Source organism: Nelumbo lutea, chromosome 5 (genome assembly GCF_056320005.1).
Source record: "Nelumbo lutea isolate HS-2025 chromosome 5, American lotus-T2T, whole genome shotgun sequence".
Taxonomy (NCBI): domain Eukaryota; kingdom Viridiplantae; phylum Streptophyta; class Magnoliopsida; order Proteales; family Nelumbonaceae; genus Nelumbo; species Nelumbo lutea.
Genome location: NC_142688.1, coordinates 48,216,562 through 48,240,445, shown reverse-complemented (window position 1 = coordinate 48,240,445; position 23,884 = coordinate 48,216,562). Strand labels below are relative to the sequence as shown.

The 23,884-nt window shown below is 35.8% G+C and overlaps 1 long non-coding RNA gene across 1 annotated transcript; it reads right to left on the bottom strand.

Moving 5' to 3' along the window:
• Positions 1-9,016: 9,016 nt before the first annotated feature.
• On the bottom strand, positions 9,017-10,495 carry LOC148852228 (uncharacterized). The gene is made up of 2 exons (XR_016099745.1): positions 10,323-10,495; positions 9,017-10,180 (listed from the first exon to the last, which is right to left on the bottom strand). It is a non-coding gene; the product is annotated as an uncharacterized LOC148852228 (long non-coding RNA).
• Between the last annotated feature and the right edge of the window lie 13,389 nt (positions 10,496-23,884).

Sequence of the window (23,884 nt, the reverse complement as noted above, 5' to 3'; positions counted from 1 at the left end):
TACTCCATTCCTGATTGTGCGAATGATATTCATCTTCTCTCCTTTCTGATTTTATATTTTTTTCTTATGAGATATCTTTATTTATATATCTTCACCTCTCTTTCCCCTAATATGCAGGGATTTCATCCATCGGCCTCTAGTTGGTACCCCAATCTTTTGTGAAGCCCTAAATAGAAGAAACATATTGGATATGAAGCATAAACACGGCAGTAGGTCAAGCCAAATTCAAACGTAGGTATGTCAAAGCATAAAGAAATCATTTGTGGTATGAAGAATTTATATCTGTCTTCATGTTCAAATTTTTGAAGATGGAGAACTTAGGTTTCTTAAAGAGTTTTTTATTTAACTTTTTATTGGAGTTTCTTCTTTACTGGTTATGTACAATTTACCTCGACTCATAGATTTCCCTTACTATCATCATCTTGTAAGCAAAGCCCTATTTGGTGGGGAAACTATAGGTGAAAACACAATAAAAATTGAAAGTGGCAATAAATTTTCTCTACTTCACTACAAAAAACTAGATAATTCTCTACTTCACTAGTGGGTACTGTCACTACTATCAATTCATAGGAATTTCTTTTTCCGTAGAAAGTAGCCAAGGATTCATTAGGATCCAACTGATAAAGTGTTTTTGATCCCCACTCAAGTTGCACCTCTAATTTTAATTTTCTGATTGGTAAAAAATCTCAATTACAATTGATTGACTATATTTATCAACCTTCAGCCTCAATAAGCAGGGCAATAGAGTTTTGTAGAGAGTCAGTTCAGATGAGGCAATCAGAGTAATAAGCACCTCACCCAAAAATAGAGCACACAACCTAACTCTCTCATAAAAAACCAATCATGAACCAACAAGACCATTGACCTACACAAATAGACGGAATACCAAAGTATTCTTTAAGCATGTAGCAACATTGCCATGCTTGGAAACTCATTGATGGTATTAAAATCATAGAAGTTTTCTTCATTGATACCCTTATTAGCAATGAAGTTGGTACACTTGTTGCCTTGTTTTAATGTTTAAGAAAAGGAAAGGCTCATGCCAACACTTATTTTCTTTATTTTTTGAAAGATATATTGCTAGATGCCAACTTGCCAAGGGTATGGGTATTATCAAACAAACATTGATTATCATTCTAAACCACTATTTCCAAAATGTTGTGAAATAAGAAAATCTGAAGGCCATTAAAGCATTAAATCTAGTACAAATAGAGGTTCCCTCACTATAAAAATTATGGAAAGTAAGCTTCTTATAAAGTAAAATAGTCGCATGATTTTTGCACATTAATGCTTTGGTTGCACCCTAACCACAAGAATTGTTATTCTTTCAAATGATATGTATGCTGAATGGTATATAAAACTAGTGATATATCAAAAACTTAGATCTTTATTTTATAAAATTCTTATCATCTTGGCATTGCTTAGCAGCCCACCTAGGCAACTAGGTACCCCACTGTCACCCAGAATCACCTGATGCGTTGACAAGTATGATTAGCAGTTGACTTTAAAATAATTGAGCACATCAAGAGGGGGTTTAGGTCTACAACCCTAGTTGTAGTGATCAAATAAAAAAGACCAGATGATTTGGTCTTTTGAATTTAAAACTATAGGAACTGTGTGTATATTTTATGGTCAGTCACAATAAAATGCTTCAACCAAGGCTGCAGAAAATGCATTTGGACCTGCTGGTTAATTATTAGTAGCTGACCAGACTTACATGCTTGCTTGATGGATGTGCATTCAATTGCAAATCCAACACTTGATCCCACTTATAGATAATCAGTAAATCAGGAGTAGTGGGCTAGGTGATGTCTGTAAATGGATTGCATTTAACAATATCTGAGTCCGATCTGAATATTGAAAAATGACATCTGAATCCAATCCGAATTCTGATCAGATTTGAAGATCCCGGGTTTGAATTTGAATCCTAATAGACTTGGATCAGATTCAAATTTAATCCGACATTGCTTTAATTTTTAAAATACAGAAAAAAATTAAAAAGATGATGACTTTTTAATAAATTCATATAAATATGACATACTAAATATATTATATATATTTTCATATATAATATAGTATACAATTATGTTTTTTATAATTTCAAATATGATTATCTAAATTTTATATATTAAAATCAATGAATATTATAATATAATCGAATTTGGATTTTAACCGGATTGGATGGAGTTAAATCCACATCCAATAATGCAGATTGCAAAATACAAATCCAATCCGATTATGTAAACACATAATCCTAATCCAAGATAACTGGATTGGATGCCAGAACAGACATCAAACTTTCAGAGGCCATTGACAACCCTAGGCTAGGTGAGGCATATTTTATTTTTCCGTACCACCATGCCAAGCAGATCCAAATTTTGCCAATTGATCAGCTATAGAATTTAGTTCCCTAGGAACCCAATTAAGGTTGACATGCAAGGAACCCAAGATGTCTCTGGCCTCTGTTAGATAGTGGGCTAACCTCCAAGGACCTCCATCCGTCTCTCCTAACCATTTTATTGTGTTTGCAGAGTTCTGTCTTTTGCAATTCAGACCTGTGAGGATAGCTAGAATTTCAGCCTTTGTTGAGTGAGATGTCCCTATCAAACTAGGGGTGTAAACGGATCGAATTCGGATCGGATCAGGCAATATCTAAATTCAAGTACGATTAGAAAATCCGATATCCGAATTCAATTTCATATCCGACGGATATTGAAAATTAATATCCGAATTAGAATCCGATGAAATATTCGAATATTCGATTTGATTCGAATTTGATTAATTAATTATTTTAGATAATTAATAAATATATAAATTATTTATGTAACTTAATTATTATATATATTATATAAAATATTTTATATATTATATATAAGAATTAAATAATCGGTCGAATTCGGATATTTATCAAATCGAATCAGGTCATATCCGAATTCAAATCCGATTAACTATTCGGTAAGAATAGGATATCCAAATTCGACCGAGTAGATATTTGAATTATTCGAATTCGATTCGATAATGTCGAATATCGAATTCGAAATTGGATTTTCGAATACCGTTGACACCCCTATATTGGACCACTAAAAACCCACCAAATTTTGACATCCCTCTTCTTGAACAGACCACCAACCCCTGTTGAAACGGGGTTACCAATGGCACTACCATCAAAATTTACTTTCAACTCCAACACTTCTGGTATAGGACAGCTTCTGGTAATAATACTTAATGGCCTAGGTGATGAACGCAGGATCTCTAACAAGTTCATTTGAAGATCACTCATCAAGATGCCTTTGAACTTAGAGGTTGCTTAACGGAGACTTTATCCCTCACTCCCTCCTTAAAGTCTTACTCACTGGTTGTTTTGAACTGAAAGACTTAATTGTTCCTATTTATTATCCCTCACTCCCTCGTTAAAAACTTTATTATTCATATTCTTCCTTTGAACTCAGAGGTTGCTAAACTAAGTCTAGCAATTCCTATTTGATTGAAGTCAAACTGGTTTTAATTTTATTCCAGATTAAAGTCTTTCTAAATTTGAATAATTTTATTCCAGATTATCATGCCCAGTTGTGGAAAATTTGAATGAGTACCCTCCATGTTTTAATTTTCTAAATCCTTAACTAGATTTCTGGTCCTTGAGGTAATTTGGGGTCAGTGGTTTGAGTAGATTTTTAAGAAGGCACCAATCTTGTTCTATCAAAGTAAGAAAATGGCACCAATCCGGTGCTTATCAAAACGGGTAATCTGGTCCTTCAGGTAATGGGTAGCTTCCAGGAAGGCATGCTTGGCCGCCCTAGCTTCCACATCAGCCCCTGCCCCACCTAACACCTTTACAGCGTTGAATTATTCTTAGGACTGCATTCTGGAAACTCGGGGCCCCACAGGGCATGCCCCACAGCACATTCCAACCGTGTATTGAAAACATCAATCTTTCAACGATAAGTACAAGAGATGTTCCAAATGCACACTGAGATGAGCATGTGGGGCGCTGATGTAATTTCTGTGGTGTATTTGAGTATATCCTTCTTTTTAACGAGAATTTGCAAGAGGAATCTTCTTCTGTGTTCCCTAAACATTTCTTTCTTCCGTTCAAGATGGGTGAAGATCCCATTATCAGAATAAGAACTTGGGTCAGTTTATCATCTTTGAGTTTGCTTGTATCTACATAATCCCATGGCAACATCAGTCTATCCCTATTTGTGAGTTTGGTAAAATAGAGAGCATTTCGGGTTAGCATTAATTTAGCATTTTAGTTGAGTAGAACAGATGATTTCATGTTAGCATTAATCCCATGGCACCAATCTTGATTTGTTGCATGCTAGTTGAGTAGAACAGAGGTTTCACTATCACTTGACTTGAACTACTTTGATGAATTGGTCTACTGTCATCAATTTGAGACTGTAGCATGATAGTTTTTGGTTTGTTGCTTTACCCAGGTAGCTTTGCATTGTTAGCTTTTAGAACTCGTTGGCAACAAGAATGAGGTTTGAACTCAAGTCGGACAGGTTGGCAACAAGAATGAGGTTTGTGTCAAAAAACCCAGGTTGTGACCTTTTGAAGTTATGTTGCAATGAGTTAAGTACTTGATTGGGGGTTGTAAAGGAGAGTCTAGAATGGGGATTACCTATGCTATGAGTAAATTTGTAATTTCCTTGATTTTGTCTTGCATCTTGTGTATCATCTAGCATGTCACTCATGAATTGGGTCATCAGGAGATTTTAAATTTATTAATACAATCACATTTGTTGCTTATCAACAACAACAACAATTCATATGCAGTCTTCAAATTGAGTACCATGTCTGTGTTGTAAACTGCTTACAGCACCAGTGAGTGATTTTTACAAGTTGGAGTGTCTAGAAAAAGCTGAAGAGCAGACCAAAAAGGACATGGATTGAAGTAGAGAAATGATTTAATGGACCACAACTTAATAGTAAATATAGCACTGAACACAGTGGAATGACAGAACAGGATTCATGTAGTTGACCCCATATAATTGGGACAAAACTTAGTTGATTTGAGTACATGTCAGAGGTATAAAGGCGTCCTCTCTAGGAGGAGGGGATGAGACAAAGGTCAAAAGTTTTCGGAGGGAACAATATTCAATCATCAAGGTGGTTGGAGACCAGGGTTACCTACAGAACTACCACTGAAATTTAGCTTTACTCTATTCTGTTGAGGAGGAGATCAGCTTACATGAATAGTAGGAATGAGGAAGAGGAGCCTGCTACTGTACTCTGACCTCAGTCATCTACTGTAAAAGCCTTGAACAGATCCAATGTTTTCAGTCAATTTAAGAACTCGGTGGTTATTTTTTCTACCAATTCATCCTTTGACTTTCCTTTTCCTTTGAAACAATAGCTGATCTCGTTGCTCTCCACCCTGCCCCTTTTCTTTGGTTGTCAGAAGAAGCTCGAGTTGAGTAGCTATTGTTTGGTAGTGTTTGTTTATGTTTCTCTACTTGGGCTTATCAAGTTCTATTCCTCTGGCTTTTGGTTTTTGGTAAGTTTAGATTTGTGGGTAGTAGATTCAGATTTGCATACTGTACTGGTGTTGGATCAGGGTTAGAAATAATTACATATTTAGAGTTTTTCTTGTTGAAGATCTTTTGGTGCCGTTCATTATTAGAAAGAAAAAATAGCATCAGATCAAATTAGTTTCTCCATATAAAATTACCAAAAGATTTTAATCTGATCGGCCCACTTCTTTTCTTTCTTTCTTTCTTTTCTTTTGAATCACCACATTATTAAGAATTGAATAAAGAATTTGGTTTTTATGCTGATATATTTCTTGAGGCAAAAATAATTATTGAGATGCTTTTCATACTTCATCAACAATGATGTTAAGGCATCATCAGCATTTCAAAATTAAATTAGGACGAATCAAGGGTTTGACGGGGGTAGATCAAGAAGGCTGAACAAAAAAATGACAATTGTATTTGGGTTAGAATCTCAAATTTGATGGGGTTTTAAATGACAGGTGATTCTTTTAAATCAAATAAAGATGCTGTTGTATTAATCATGCCACATTTTTTCTTACTGTGTCATACTCTTATTCTTAGCTTCAAAAGAATGGAGGATTTTTAAAATGAAATGCTCTTAATTTCTTAGCTTCTTTGCTGAGTCAAGATATATGGAAGATGGTCATGTATTGAAAAGCTCTATACATATTGATGTATAAAATATAAACTATGAGGAACTCTTGTAGTTACCGGGATTTCATTCAACTTTATTTCATGTACTGGAATAAGAGGGGAAGAAGAATTCATCTCCCATTCCTTCTTGCCAATTCAATTGTATATATTAAGTCTTACTACTTTAGATGGAAAATGATGGTCTACATTTTTTGTTTTTTTGTTTTTTTTTTTTTTGAAATTTGAAGGCACCAGAATGCTACTTTGATTTAGGGTCTACATCTACATCCATGCCTAGGAGATTTCAGAATAGGTTGATCTTCTACCTATGAAGGTATAATTGGTAGGGCTCACTGGCTGACTTTGGGTCCCCAAGACCTTCCTTTCCAGCTTTCTATCCAGAAATTGTGGGTGCCATCAGTAGCTAATCAGTGTAACCAATACTCAAAGCTGGCTACACAATACAGGCTCACTAAAACACTTTATTTTCTTGCGGATGACGATTTGCCCACAATGAAAGTGATCTGGTTTTGATCCACAAGCTTACAGGGATATTCCCAGCTTCTCCACTGTCTTCTCCTGTTCAGCAGATACTTTGAATGATTGGTGACCCTATTGACCAAATTTTAACCCTAGTGACAGAAGAAAGACTAGTAGATTTCTACTATGATCTTCACATTCAATGCATGTGTTGGTAGGGTACAGTGCCATTTGTCTTTTTTAATGTGTTGTCCAAAATGCCAATCTTGTTCCAAGTAAATTGAGGTATGGGTTTGGGAACTTAGGCCTCATGGCTGAGAATGTGGCACAAAGGGCCCAAAATATTGAATCTCCATGATCTTCTAGGCGAGCCCACATCACGTTGCGGCTCACCATAATGGAACAGAGATGGGCTGATTGTCAGAGGCCATAACCTAAACAAGTAACCATTTAAGATGGTTTATTTTGATGTTTTCTTTACAATGTACCTACAACAGTCATTCTTCTACTACTAGTGGAAATTTACCAAAGAAGATATTGGTGGAAATGGCATGCTGTGGTTGTGTGTGATTGATGAATAATTTTACCATTTCTATAAGTGGGCACATGAGAAGTCTAAGTTTTCGACTCGGATGCCTTTCATTGCTTGGTTGAGATATATTGTAGCTTCACAGGCTTAAGCAGTGGCTTTCTGAAAGCATCACCATGATGGGTGTAGAAGTGTCAATTTTCTATAAAAGATAGGCACAGGCTTAAGCAGTGGCTTTCTGTGCATATGTGGCCTGCTTGTATGCCATTGTTCAACATTTTAGGATCTAGAAAGAAATAAAAGGAAATATCTATCTACAAATTTTAAATATTAATTTAAATTTGTTGGAGTTTACAATTGCATTTATTCACATCAGCTTATTTTTCTTATAGTCCTGAATCCATTTTCATATATATTCAATCATAATTGCACTATCATCAAACTCAACCCAGATATAAATTAACTTGGGTTCGATTTCCTACACATTTTTCTCTTTTTTTTTTTTTTTTTCAATTCAACTACCTATTCTTAGGAGAATGTAAAAGGCACTTATTTATTGTGTTCTATGCATGTTATATTATCATATACCATTCAAACTTGTGTTATGACTTGCGTGTTTGTAATCTATGTACAGGTAGGGGAGTTTTAGGATTATCAATTCCTGGTTGCCCTGAAGCGTTCCAATTATTCTGGCAAGATGAACAATCCGAGGAAGAAGGTTGTAGAAGCCAAAGATCAGGGGAAGAAGGCAGTAGCAGTCAAAGATCGAAGGAACAATAAATTGTCATAGATCAATAAACTGTATTTGAACAATTTGTTTTCGATGCTATAATGATTAATCTTCATATTAATAGATTGAGTTTTACATTTTAACTTTTATTTAAATTGTTTAATTTCCATATATCAATTTGCAAGAGTGTATTAAGTATGTATTATAGTGGTGGACCAATAAAGTGCAGATATAAAAAGATGTTGAAAATAACATATAAAAAAAAAAAATTAATAGTGACCAAAGCCGGCGGTCACCTAATGGCCTGGCGTAGCTATACATAAGGCCTAAATGGCGACTTAAGTATGATCTAAGCCAGCGGTTCAGGTCATCACTAAAACGAGCAGGACACTTTTTGCAAAATTTAGGTCGGCAGTCCAGACTGCCGCCTAAAGGAGCAGCCAGTTTTTGACAAAACTAAATCCGGCGATTCAGACCGCCACCTAAGAGAGTAGGGCTTTTTTACCAAAACCTATGCTGGCAGTCCATGGCGTCTACGTCGGTGGTCTAAACCATCGGCACATATGTAAATTGAAAATCATGCCAGTGGTTTGCTTTTACTTGTACCGACGGTTTGTAATATCGGTATTTATATTATATTTTAAAAATTATTTATTTTTTTACTTTACCTGCGGTTTAGGACTACCGGTATAGTAAAGGATAAGCCAACTGTTTTGACAAAATGCCGGCAATACTTAATTTAATAGTCCAAATTGATGCCACCTAGGCCGGCGGGTTTGTACAAATTTGTTGGCGATCATGAGTTTCCCCGGTGGTGGCTATATCGGCAAAGAAAGACTGCCGGTAGATCGCCGGCATTGGTCATTTCCAATGGTCATGTAGTTTTTGTCGGCGGTCCCAAACCGTCGGCAAAAACCTATATTTTTGTAGTGTTCTACCATTGTCAATTGTATGTGATAGAGAGAAAAATTATCCTTCTTTGTATTCTTTTGTAATTGTCTTACTTTGTATGACTACAATGGCAAAGAATTCTACGTGGGTTGCACCTCAAAATGCTTGAACGATACCAAAGTGATAATGAGCTTACCATGCAGTGGATTTGGATGCTGCCAGACCACGATACCCAAGGGTATCGCTGATTTTCAAATACAGATTCATAGCGTTTACAACTTCACATACACATGGAATGTTAGTAGATGCGGGATTGTTGTTCTGTCCGATCAAGATGACTTAGAGTGGCAAGTGTCACAACTTTGGAATATCAGAAACAACGTGAACGACCTTGTAACTTCTGGCATTCGACGTCCAATAGTACTGGATTGGGCAATTCGAAACAACAATAAGTCTTGCGAGGAAGCACGAGGAATGAACAATTCTGCCTGCGGGAGAAACACATACTGCTCCAATTCCACAAATGGCCCTGGATATCTTTGTCATTGTTTGCAAGGTTACGATGGGAATCCTTACCTCCCCGATGGATGCCAAGGTATGAACTCAATTTCTAATTATTCTCTTGCTTTTCACTTAAGGCTCAGTTTGGAAGGAGTATAAATACAAATATGTTGAGTGCAAAACCTTGTATTTTCTTCATATTTGCATTTCTACTCCTTCCAAACTGAGCTTAATTGCGTTTCAATATTGTCATAGGAGAATTCCGCATCACTGACTCTTGTAAACTCACTCTATTTCCTTCTTCTGTATGATTCGATGCAGTGATGGAATATCCACTTGAGCGATCATCCCCATTTTCTGCTCCAGAGGAAACTGGAATCCTCTGCTCTTCTGGTCTATGAAACCCGTTCCTAGTGGTGCAATTCCGCATTGTCTTCTCTGCGAGGTTCAGAACCGAAGCCATGGATTCACATAGAGGCGCATCAGAGCCAAAGGTGAGAACGGTGCCATTGGGTTTCAACGTTGGGTGGTGAACTCCATCTAGGGCATCAGCTCGACTGGTTTGCAGGGCTTCGGAGGTAGTAATATGCCGGTAGTGTGGGGCAGAGTTCTTGTTCTTGCGACGGCCAGCTCCTACGGGCACATTTCTCATGGTTCCACCGGCCGTCCAGTATCTCTGACAATTCTTACAGAAATGCCGAGCTTCAGGGTCTTCTCTTGTGGGATACTTGTCTCGCTCTGTTCTTCTTCAGTCTTGCTAGCTTTTGGTGTTGCAGTTTCTTTGTCAACCGAGGGAGTTTTGGGGTTTTCATTTATCACTAGGGAAGTATCATGATCTGTCACCTCTTTCACACTTGCAGGTGGTAAACCATTACCATCCTCCCCTTCAGTCTTGGCGGGTTTTCCTCCTGATTGATCCTGAAATTCAGGACCCAATATCTTCAGTAAGAAAAAAGAATCAACCGTGCAAAAAAAAACAGCTAAATTTCAAATAAAACGTGAACATGACAAGCATAATTCGGGTAGCAAAGGGAAAAACGCAGGAAATGTTGATAAAAACCCGCTTTGATGCACAACTTGGGGACGGGGAGTCGAGAGGGTTAAGATGGATGCTGGATTTGATGCATAATTCTTTGATATTTCGTATACAAGGGATGAAGACGAAAAACTTCTATCAAATTTAGTGGAAACACAATTGAGAACTTTTAAAAGATCACAAGTAGTGCATCTACTTTTCTACGGCTTGGTACCTGGTATCAGCTTTTCAGTAGCAATTACAGAGAAAACCAAAGGTTTGGTACAATAATTCCCAAACAGTACAAAGTTGAAGTTGGGGAATAAGAAAAGGAAAGGTTTGTGAAAATCACTTTCGGGAATTTATAGGATATGTTTATCTCTGTACCAGGAGGACAAAGAAAATTAAGTAAATTCAAATAATACATCGTTCACAGAAAATAAAAATGGAAAGAAAGTTTAGCTCGGAAGAAGGAAAGAGTTAGAAGTGGAAGGAAAATTGTCTAGTAGTTGTTAAAGGCAAAGATTTGTCTGTTCAGAGACTCACTGAAAAGGGCGGGAGACGTTTAGACAAAAATTAAAAAAAAAAAACAAAACAAAAAATTGTCCGGAGATACTATCGAAAAAAACAAACCGGACTTCTCCACAAGAAAAAAAAAAAAAAAAAAAAAAAAAAAAACTCCAATTATATTAAAGCACAAATTGTCATAGGTCTATCTAGGAACTGGTTCAGCACAGAAATGATTCTCCGAGACAAAACAGTAATTGAACTGACAGTTGGTAGAACTCAAAAAAGGAGCTTGCTGGGGGAGCGAAAATCAAGCAGACTGGAACTGTAATAGGGCATTAGCTTACCTGAAAATAAGAATACCTTAGGATTTTGAGCAGACCCTCTAACTCTAAGCAGGTAAATGTTAATTAAACAAGAATATCCAAATGAAGACATCATCAAAACCAAATATTTCCTGTTAAACCTGTTTTAATTCTCAAAAGTAGACCTAAGTTATCTAAATTTTTAATGAAATACGAGTTGTTGATTGATTCATTTACTGATCAAAATAAGCCTTCATTTTTTTTTCACCCAAAAATTACTAGAAAATCGATCGTGTCAACAAGAAAAGAAATCCTAAAAGCGAGCAGTAGCGAGGGCTAAGTATTTCCAGAAACAAACAAAAGAAACGCAATGTTCAAATCAAACCTCAGTAACAAATCGAACCCAGAATCCCACCAAAGCCAGAATTTCAAAAACAGAGAAAACGCAGCCAAGATAACAAACCACGAAATCATTATAGTGTATTAATAGCTTTTAAGGTTTCCTAGCCCAGCCTAGCCCACACCCCCCAAGCATAATAATGTTTGTTAAGGCTTGGGATAGGTAACGGATTGCCTATCTTAACTAAGTTATGATTCTTTTACAAATTAAAATTTCTACGTAGTTTTAGTTTATTATAAAAAATATATAAAATTTCTGATCTATATATTTATATGATACTTGTTATCTAAATATATATGTATATAACTAAGGTTCAAAATATTGATACATATCAGGCTACATTGACTGATACGTATCGTATCGAGGTTGGGTCGATAAGTGGTTCAGAAGATAGATTGCCCTTAAACCAGCCCCTATGAACCATATTTAAAAAAAAAAAAACAAAAAAAAGAGTACCGATACAGTGTATACACACTATCGACATATCACCCTATATCAATATTTTGAACCTCATATATAACTTCCAGGTTGAGCTTAGGGGTTGCTTAGCTTGGACCTACCTAGTAGGGCCATTAATAGACTCCAAAAGTATGATACCTGATTTGACTCTAAATCTGAAAATCCTGGATTTGGATGTTAGAACTAGTATGTAATTAATAATTGGATCAAATGTGGATTTAACATCATTGGGTCTGCCTAAAATCCAAGTTCAATAAAAATTATTATTTTATGTATATATGTAATATAATTATGTATACATAAAGATATTATGTACAATTATATAAATTTATAATTGATAAATTTAATATTTTATATTTATATACATTTATTATACATATACACTTTAAAATAATTAACATTTTAAAACATTTTTTTTGTCATTTTAAACACAATAAAATGGTTGTAGATTAAATTTGCATTTGATCCCAAATCTAACATAATAATTAGATGTAGATGTGGAGATGGAGATTTCATAATTGAATGTGGATGTGGGTCCACTAGGATCCGATCTAAATTTGATCAATTTAAAGCACTACTACCTACAATATTTGTGGGCTAGGTAGAAATCTATGCTAGACCAAGCTCAGAAGAAAATAATTGCTTGAGCATAAAAATTTATAGGTCTAGCTAGGTTAGGCTAAATTATAAACTATTATCCCTAATTAGAAGGAGCCTTATGATATTTCTAATCGTGCCATTATTAGATTTATTTTTTAATTAAATTTTAATTTTTTTATTTGGAATGGAAATGGTTTATTTTATTACTTTTAATAAATTTTATAGTTATTATTTTATTATTACTATTATTATTATTATTATTATTATTATTATTATTATTACTTATCCTATTATTTTTACTTTTCCCCTTTTTTTTTTTCATTTTAACAAAATTATACATTTAGCTTCAAAAAAATTATTTTTAATTTTCTTATTAATATTAATTATTTTAAATATAATTCAAAGCACTTGAATTTTTAATTTGTGAACTACTGATTTTTATTAATTTCTTAATTTTTAATAGTTCCTAGATAAAAGATTAGTAAAATTTAATATTTTAATAATTTTAGTATGTTTTATTAAATTTAGATTTTAGGCTTAAATTATAACTTTATGACAATTAACCAATTAAATAAAATTTGAATATAAAACAAATAAATGAGATTTGTATGAGAGTAGAATTTGTGGACGTGATGTGGAGCTGGCCTGAGTTGGATTGAAATAATCACCCCTGAGCAAATTTCTTTTGATTTATTAGATTAATGAGGATAGGTGAGAAAATAAAATATAAAAGGCGTATCGGCTTGTATCGATTTTTTTTTGTTTTTTTTTTCGAATCTAGTTCAAAGGGGCCGGTATAAGGCTAGTCTACCCCCTAAAAGACTCGTCGACCCGAAACACCGCCTATATGGGAGAATCCAAAAGGCCTCGTTACAATATGTATCGATGGTACGACCTGATACGTATCGATATTTTGAACCTTGCTCTTAACTACATCAAAAGTTTTGTTTTAATAATGGGTTTAGGTGTTTTTAGGAGCGAGCTGCAAGAGTTCAAGTATTCAATGATTGTCTCAAATTTTTCTATCTTAGAGGGGGGCACTTGGGAGTGCGAAGTTTTCCTCAAGTGTTGTTTGATCAATGTGGTTTGCAATTTAGTGCAAAAGTGGATGAGGTTAAATGTTGGTCTGCCCTCTGTTGGCATCTCAACTTGAAGCCAAAAGTCAAAAATACGTTATTTTCCCTATTTCAGATTTAACGTTAACGCGGAAGCAGACTCCAAATGCCCAAATTCCATTAAGTGGACATTTTGAGTTACCCCCCCCCCCCACATATCTCTTTCGCTCTCCATCTCTCTTTGTAGTTAACCAAACATAGGATCCCATTCTCAGCTCTCCCTTTCTCTAAGTCTCAACTACATCCCCCTCCATCATATTCGGAAGGTGGTTTTTAAATGTTGAATCTCAACTAGCCATCTACCACTAGACTCAATTGAATTTATACATGGGAGAAGAGGCTCAATTGAAATATATCTTTGATTAAATCAGTATAAGTTGGGCACGAGTTTTAGTACAAAACCTACACAAAATATAGTATTGACATTTTTTCCATTGTTTCACCTAGTTGAGAATTTGATATGTTTGAACTTAAAAACTCTAGGGCTTGTAATGGTGGGGAACGAATATAATTCCACCCTCAGGGCATGGGTTTCCAACAACACAACAGTAGCAGCAGTAGCAGCAATAGTGGCATCTCTCAAAGAATGGGACCCATGACTCGATCTCACTCCACCAAGCCAAAAACCCAACACATGATTGACTTCTAACTCAACTCCCCAAGACCGGAGAGCCCAAACAGCCCTATTTTGATTTATTGACCTCCTATTTGGGAATTCCAATACTATATATCAAATTATTGGGATATGGAGGAGAGTGGAGTTGTTAGAACTTGGGATGTGAGAGAGAGTAAACTAGGTAAGGTAGAGTTGTAGCAAATGGCAAAGGCTCAAGATGTTGGAAAAATGGGAACTTGTATTGGTTTGTCCTCAAATGTAGAAGCTTAGTCCTATTTAAATTGGAGCCAAGTCAATGGAGCAAAAGCCAATTGACATTCTATATAGTTTCTTTACATTTTCTAGAGGCTTGGAGATTTAATTTCTAGTCATACCTGATAGTTAGTTCTAGAAGTTTGAATTTCTGGAAAACTTCTAGAAAGTGGATTATTTTTTTAACACTCCTCCTTAATACACTTTCTTGTAACTCCTAATTTCTCTTGTAACAACTCAAACTTTGAATAAAATAATGCCTTTGTGAAAATTTCTACTAATTATTCTTCAAAGTTGCAGTGCTTGAGCTCAATTTCTCCTTTGCTAGTTGTCTCTCGTAAAAAGTGGTACTTGATTACAATGTGTTTCGTTCTGCTATGGTATACTGATTTTTTGCCATTGCTATAGCAAACTTGTTGTCACAATAGATTATTGTCGGTTCCTTTTGCCTTTCACCCATGTCTTCGAGTATTCTTCCTAGCCATATAGCTTGACTTGTAGCTACCGCTGCTATGTATTCAGCTTCTTCGGATGATTGTGCTAATGTGTCTTGCTTCTTTGATACCCATGAGATATTCCAGAACCTTGTGAGAAGGCATAGCCTGAGGTACTCTTCATTTGGATTTGTACCAAATGAAGTATTCTTTCATGCCCTCCACGTATCTTAGTATTCTTTTTGCTGCTTCATAGTGAGCTTGACTTGGGCTTTGCATAAACCTTGAGAGTAGACTTGTTGCATACATAATGCCTGGCCATTTAGTTGTGAGGAGTAATAAAGTGCAGATATAAAAAGATGTTGAAAATAACATATCAAAAAACAAAAATTAATAGTGATCAAAGCCGGCGGTCACCTAATCGCCTGGCGTAGCTATATATAAGGCCTAAATGGCGACTTAAGTATGATCTAAGCCAGCGGTTCAGGTCATTGCTAAAACAAGCAGGACAACTTTTGCAAAATCTAGGCCGGCGGTTCAGATCGCCACCTAAAAGAGTAGGGCTTTTTTACCAAAACCTACACTGGCGGTCCATGGTGTCTACGTTGGTGGTCTATACCATCGGCACATATGTAAATTGAAAATCATGCCAGCAGTCTGCTTTTACTTGTACGAACGGTTAGTAATGTCGGTATTTATGTTATATTTTAAAAATTATTTATTTATTTATTTTTATTTTACCTGTGGTTTAGGACTGCCAGTATAATAAAGGATAAGCTGGCAGTTCTGACAAAATGCTGTCAATACTTAATTTAATAGTTCAAATTGATGCCACCTAGGCCGACAGGTTTGTACAGATTTGTTGGCAGTCATGAGTTTCCCCGACGGTGGCTACACCGGCAAAGATAGTCATAATTTTCTCAAGAGAAAATGGGGATTGGAATTTGGCTTTTAGCTAGAATGGCGGCCATGATAAGGTTTGGGATAATAGGGAATTTTAGCTAAAAAGGTAATAACACCCAAAAATAATCAATTGGGCTTTGATATCACTATTGTTAGGACTTGGGACTTAGGATGTGAGAGAGAATAAACTAGGTAAGATAGAGTGGTAGCAAATGGTAAAAGCTCAAGATGTTGGGAAAATGGGAATTTGTATTGGCTTGTCCTCAAATGTACAAACTTAGTCCTATTTACAGTGGAGAGAAGTCGGTGGAGCAAAAGCCTACCGATATTCTAGATAATTTCTTTACATTTTCTAGAGGCGTAGAGATTTAATTTCTAAGGAGTGCGTTTAGGATTGATGAACTGCCTCATTGTCTTCTACAACCAAATAATAAAACAGAATAATAAAGGTTTGTGTCAAAAAAACCAGGTTGTGACCTTTTGAAGTTATGTTGCAATGAGCTAAGTACTTGATTGGGGATTGTAAAGGAGAGTCTAGAATGGGGATTACCTATTCTATGAGTAAATTTGTAATTTCCTTGATTTTGTCTTGCATCTTGTGTATTATCTAGCATGTCACTCATGAATTGGGCCATCGGGAGATTTTAAATTTATTAATACAATCACTTCTGTTGCTTATCAACAACAATAATTCATATGCAGACTTCAAATTGAGTACCATGTCTGTGTTATAAACTGCTTACAGCACCAGTGAGTGATTTTTTCAAGTTGGAGTGTCTAGAAAAAGCTGAAGAGCAGACCAAAACGGACATGGGTTGAAGTAGAGAAATGATTTAATAGACCACAACTTAACAGTAAATATAGCACTAAACATAGTAGAATGACAGAACAGATCCAATGTAGATGACCCCATATAATTGAGACAAAACTTAGTTGATTTGAGTACATGTCAGAGGTATAAAGGCGTCCTCTCTAGGAGGAGGGGATGAGACAAAGGTCAAAAGTTTTGGGAAGGATTCAATCATCAAGGTGGTTGGAGACCAGAGTTACCTACAGAACTACCACCAAAATTTAGCTTTATTCTGTTGAGGAGGAGATCAGCTTACATGAATAGTGGGAATGAGGAAGAGGAGCCTGCTACTGTACTCCAATCTCAGTCATCTACTGTAAAAGCCTTGAACAGATCCAATGTTTTCAGCCAATTTAAGAAATCGGTGGTTATGTTTTTCTACGAATTCATCCTTTGATTTTCCTTTTCCTTGGAAGATCCTAGTGTTCCTCTCTTCCCAAACTGCTGAAACAATAGCTGATCTCGTTGCTCTCCACCCTGCCCCTTTTATTTGGTTATCAGAAGCTCGAGTTGAGTAGCTATTGTTTGATAGTGTTTGTTTATGTTTCTCTACTTCGTTTTTTCAAGTTCTATTCCCCTCGATTTTGGTTTTTGGTAAGTTTAGATTGTGGGTAGTGAGGTTCAGATTTGCATACTGTACTGGTGTTGGATCAGGGTTAGAAATAATTACATATTTAGAGTTTTTCTTGTTGAAGATTGTTTGGTGCCGCTCATTATTAGAAAGAAAAAATAGCATCAGATCAAATTAGTTTCTCCATACAAAATTACCAAAAGATTTTAATCTGATCGGCCCACTTCTTTTCTTTCTTTCTTTCTTTCTTTCTTTCTTTTCTTTTGAATCACCACATTATTAAGAATTAAATAAAGAATTCGGTTCTTATGCTGATATATTTCTTGAGGCAAAAATAATTATTGAGATGCTTTTCATACTTCATCAACAATGCTGTTAAGACATCATCAGCATTTCAAAATTAAATTAGGATGAAGCAAGGGTTTGACGGGAGTAGATCAAGAAGGCTGAACAAAAAAATGATAATTGTATTTGGGTTAGAATCTCAAATTTGATGGGGTTTTAAATGACAGGTGATTCTTTTAAATCAAATAAAGATGCTGTTGTATTAATCATGCCACATTTTTTCTTTACTTTGTGATACTCTTATTCTTTGCTTCAAAAGAATGGAGGATTGTTAAAATGAAATGCTCTTAATTTCTTAGCTTCTCTGCTGAGTCAAGATATATGGAAGATGGCTACTTATTGAAAAGCTCAATACATATTGATGTATAAAATATAAACTGTCAGAAACTCTTGTAGTTACCGGGATTTCATTCAACTTTATTTCATGTACTGGAATAAGAGGGGAAGAAGAATTCATCTCCCATTCCTTCTCGCCAATTCAATTGTATATATTAAGTCTTACTACTTTAGATGGAAAACGATGGTCTACATTTTTTGTTATTTATTATTTTCTTTTTTGAAATTTGAAGGCACCAGAATGCTACTTTGATTTAGGGTCTACATCTACATCCATGCCTAGGAGATTTCAGAATAGGTTGATCTTCTACCTATGAAGGTATAATTGGTAGGGCTCACTGGCTGACTTTGGGTCCCCAAGACCTTCCTTTCCAGCTTTCTATCCAGAAATTGTGGGTGCCATCAGTAGCTAATCAGTGTAACCAATACTCAAAGTTGGGCTACACAATACAGGCTCACCAGAACACTTTATTTTCTTGCGGATGAAGATTTGCCCACAATGAAAGTGATCTGGTTTTGATCCACCAGCTTACAGGGATATTTCCAGCTTCTCCACTGTCTTCTCCTGTTCAGCAGATACTTTGAATGATTGGTGACCCTATTGACCAATTTTTAACCCTAGTGACAGAAGAAAGACTAGTAGATTTCTACTATGATCTTCAAAATCAATGCATGTGTTGGAAGGGTACAGTGCCATTTGTCTTTTTTAATGTGTTGTCCAAAATGCCAATCTTGTTCCAAGTAAATTGAGGTATGGGTTTGGGAACTTAGGCCTCATGGCTGAGAATGTGGCACAAAGGGCCCAAAATATTGTCAGAGGCCATAACCTAAACAAGTAACCATTTAAGATGGTTTATTTTGATGTTTTCTTTACAATGTACCTACAACAGTCATTCTTCTACTACTTGTGGAAATTTACCAAAGAAGATATTGGTGGAAATGGCATGCTGTGGTTGTGTGTGATTGATGAATAATTTTACCATTTCTATAAGTGGGCACATGAGAAGTCTAAGTTTTCGACTCGGATGCCTTTCATTGCTTGGTTGAGATATATTGTAGCTTCACAGGCTTAAGCAGTGGCTTTCTGAAAGCATCACCATGATGGGTGTAGAAGTATCAATTTTCTATAAAAGATAGGCACAGGCTTAAGCAGTGGCTTTCTGTGCATATGTGGCCTGCTTGTATGCCATTGTTCAACATATTAGGATATAGAAAGAAATAAAAGGAAATATCTACTTACAGATTTTAAATATTAATTTAAATTTGCAGGAGTTTACAATTGCATTTATTCACATCAGCTTATTTTTCTTATAGTCCTGAATCCATTTTCATATATATTCAATCATAATTGCACTATCATCAAACTCAACCCAGATATAAATTAACTTGGGTTCGATTTCCTACACTTTTTTCTCTTTTTTTTTTTTTTTCAATTCAACTACCTATTCTTAGGAGAATGTATACACCTTTCATGGGGCACTTATTTATTGTGTTCTATGCATGTTATATTATCATATACCATTCAAACTTGTGTTATGACTTGCGTGTTTGTAATCTATGTACAGGTAGGGGAGTTTTAGGATTATCAATTCCTGGTTGCCCTGAAGCGTTCCAATTATTCTGGCAAGATGAACAATCCGAGGAAGAAGGTTGTAGAAGCCAAAGATCAGAGGAAGAAGGCAGTAGCAGTCAAAGATCGAAGGAACAATAAATTGTCATAGATCAATAAACTGTATTTGAACAATTTGTTTTCGATGTTATAATGATTAATCTTTATATTAATAGATTGAGTTTTACATTTTAACTTTTATTTAAGTTGTTTAAGTTTCCATATATCAATTTGCAAGAGTGTATTAAGTATGTATTATAGTGGTGGACCAATAAAGTGCAGATATAAAAAGATGTTGAAAATAACATATAAAAAAAAAAATTAATAGTGACCAAAGCCGGCGGTCACCTAATGGCCTGGCGTAGCTATACATAAGGCCTAAATGGCGACTTAAGTATGATCTAAGCCAGCAGTTCAGCTCATCACTAAAACGAGCAGGACAATTTTTGCAAAATTTAGGTCAGCAGTCCCGACTGCCGCCCAAAGGAGCAGCCAGTTTTTGACAAAACTAAAGCCGGCGATTCAGACCGCCACCTAAAGAGTAGGGCTTTTTTACCAAAACCTACGCTGGCAGTCCATGGCGTCTACGTTGGTGGTCTAAACCATCGGCACATATGTAAATTGAAAATCATGCCAGTGGTTTGCTTTTACTTGTACCGACGGTTTGTAATGTCGGTATTTATATTATATTTTAAAAATTATTTATTTTTGTACTTTACCTGCGGTTTAGGACTGTCGGTATAGTAAAGGATAAGCCAACTGTTCTGACAAAATGCCGGCAATACTTAATTTAATAGTTCAAATTGATGCCACTTAGGCCAACAGGTTTGTACAGATTTGCTGGCAGTCATGAGTTTCCCCGATGGTGGCTACACCCGCAAAGATAGTCATAATTTTCTCAAGAAAAAATGGGGATTGGAATTTGGCTTTTAGCTAGAATGGTGGCCATTATAAGGTTTGGGATAATAGGGAATTTTAGCTAAAAAGGTAATAACACCCAAAAATAATCAAATGGGCTTTGATATCACTATTGTTAGGACTTGGGACTTAGGATGTGAGAGGGAATAAACTAGGTAAGATAAAGTGGTAGCAAATGGTAAAAGCTCAAGATGTTGGGAAAATGGGAATTTGTATTGGCTTGTCCTCAAATGTACAAACTTAGTCCTATTTACAGTGGAGAGAAATCGGTGGAGCAAAAGCCAACCGACATTCTAGATAATTTCTTTACATTTTCTAGAGGTGTAGAGATTTAATTTCTAAGGAGTGCGTTTAGGGTTGATGAACTCGAATTTGAATGTGGTTAGTTTTGGTTCGTTGGATTGAGCTCCTCTTATCATTCTTTTATCTTGTGTCCCTCCAATTTGGGTCTCGATTTTGACTATTGATCATTCGTTTCACCCAAAGCCTGCAACAACTTTGTTTCTTTCAGAAGCTATTCAAGGGCTTAGAAAGAGAGTGAGGTGATGCATGTTTGTTGGATTCCTTGGATTTGGTGGGTTTTCCCATCTTGAGTGGTTAAGAAGCTCCACTTCATCAGCAGCATTGTTCTCCTTCTTCTTCACCAACTTTTAGCATCAGCAGCATTCTTCTACTCTCCCATCTTGAGTCCTTTAGCAATTTCTCTCTCTTCCCCTTGCAATCGTTAGAGCAAGTTGAACAGGTTGAGTTTCGGGAGGTTGTGATTTGTCCAAGGGTGCAACTGGAGCGGGCCTAATTAGAGTCTGAACTAATCTAACCTACAAATTTACATGAACTAGGAATGGACTTTTGGTCCTCAGACTTGGACTGATCTTGGTCTCTGGCTGGGTTTAGTGTACAAACTGGGCTTGGGCCTCAAACCCAATTCTTAGAATTGGGCCACAAACCCAATTCGTATTTAGGGACAGACATTTCTCCCTCATTGGGGGAGCAGCGAAACATTGACGCTGCAATAATGTTAAATTTACACACATTAATTAAAGAAATATATATTTCTCAAACTCTCCACCGTATGAAAAGTAATCCAAAACTTGGTATTATGAATGCGATAATAAATGTAACAGATAGGACAACCAGCGACTCCTTTTTCTTTGTGGTTTCAATATATGCTTTGATCGTATTGCACAAGCTTTGTTTGGACTTTGGAGCTCATCCTATCCCTATGCCTACGGTTTGTGATTTGAATTTGTCCTTGTTTTTTGTGGTTTCAGCACATTTACACGCCTTTTGATGGTTCATCGTGATCTTCTCACCCTAGATGCTACTTTTCACTCTTTTTTTTTTTTTAAGACATAGAGAAGATTGAAAGAAAGGGAGTACCATTGACTTTACTCATGACTGATGAAAAAAATACCATCACAAAAAAAAAAAAAACCTACTGATTGACCAAGAAAAAACAAATAATAAGTCAATAGCAGACTCTTAAAAGAATGTTAAAGAATAGTTCAAGAGGGCAAGGTAGATGAGGCAAGAGAGGTCAGCGGAATTTGGTTCTTAGGCTTTCTAGGTTTTGGGTTTTATTGGTTTGCCTTCTATGCGGCTACCTTTTTAGTATACTTGTTGAATGATTATGTGTTTTGTAAAAGGAAAATACTGGTGTGCTAAAACATTTTTAGTATATATGATGTAAAGTGAACTGTGGCCACCAACCCTCCCCCTTGAATTGGCATGTATCTCATTTTATAATTTTAGATAACCTCCATTTCAGGAGGTTGAGATTTCTCCAATATCATTAGAGGTGCAACTGGAGTGGGCTTAATCAGAGCCTGAATTGATCTAGCCTGCAATTTTACTTGGGCTAGGCATGGAATTTTAGTCCTCAGGCTGGGTTTGGGCCCAAAATTTTGGGTTTTCTTAACGTTTAGGCTGAGCTTGGTTATAGCGCTTGGGGAACTCGAGCCCAGTTGAAATCAATTTGATTTTATTCGAAATTAAGGCTGGACCAAATATATATATATATATATATATATATACATACATACATACACATATAGATACATTATTTACATATATACATACATGCATACACTATCCAGGCCCAACCCAAATGCATTAATTTTTAGTAAGGTATAAACTTGAATTGAACAGATAACCTTGGGCTCAGGTTTGAGTGCATGATTTGTCCTTGTACACGGTCTTTGTGGTTTGGATTTATGGTTCCCCCACCCCCCTTTTACACGCCCTTTTTTGTTTGTTTGTTTGTATATCATCCTATCCCTTGTTAATGGTATTTCTGTTGACTGCTTGGATTGATGGTCCATCGTCATCTCCTCTCCTTAGGTGTCACTTTCGCTCCTTTTAAGACATAGAAGAAGATTGAAAGGGAGTACCATTGACTTGACTTATGAATAAATACCATCACCTAGAAAAAAAACCCTAAGAGAAGTAATTAATCAATGGCAAACTCTTATAAAATGTTAAATAATAGTTACAGCAATTCCTTATCCCATAAAAGGGGCTTGAACTCTATATTTTCCATTCACAAAATATTTAATTAACGCTCAAATCTCCCACTTTCTTAGAATTGTTTTTTCAAATCTGTCCTCTTCTCGACCACTAATGTGACGTGACAGTGGAAAAAAATGAAAAAACATTATAAATTCCATGCATTCAATGAAATGAATTGATAAATCATTTTGGAATGCTGAAATATTAATTCCAGAGTGGACAATATTCTGAGGGATAGAGTCCTTAAAAAGAAAACAAAGGTTAGGACCCATTTTCTTTTAGGTTTGGGGATTTGCAGTTACATTTCACGTATTTCATTCCATGAAATTAATTGTTACGCGAATCCTGTCAATTTGTTATTTCATTATTGGGATGAAATAGGTTTTTTATGCTTTGAAAGATACCAACATTTGTGTGCAAGAGACTCCTGGGGCGGATTTTTTCAAATGAGGATATCTGGTGAAAAACCTATCTCCACAACCAAATTAATACCACACACGAAAGCCCAAGCTTCTACGGTTCGTTATCAACAGTTACCAAACAATGTGTCGGAATAGTGAATCTTTAATAGCAAAACCCGCTCCAGCACACTCATTCATATGGGTTTCGTACAGTGTTTTAATTTGTCGTTGACCCAGCTGGGAACCGTTTCAACTATCATCTAGCAATGATTCTGGGTTGGGTTTTTGTAAAACTCGGAATTTTTTGTCAAAAACAATGTTCACGTCAAAACTGTTCGATCCGGTCGATCAGATGATTCTGTTCGACAGGTAACCGGGTTATAAGTCATACGTTAAATATGTATGCAAACTTCTAGAGGCCATGATGTTCAGGTGATTTTTGTCTTCAAGTCTGCACTGCCAAACAATGAAAGAAAAA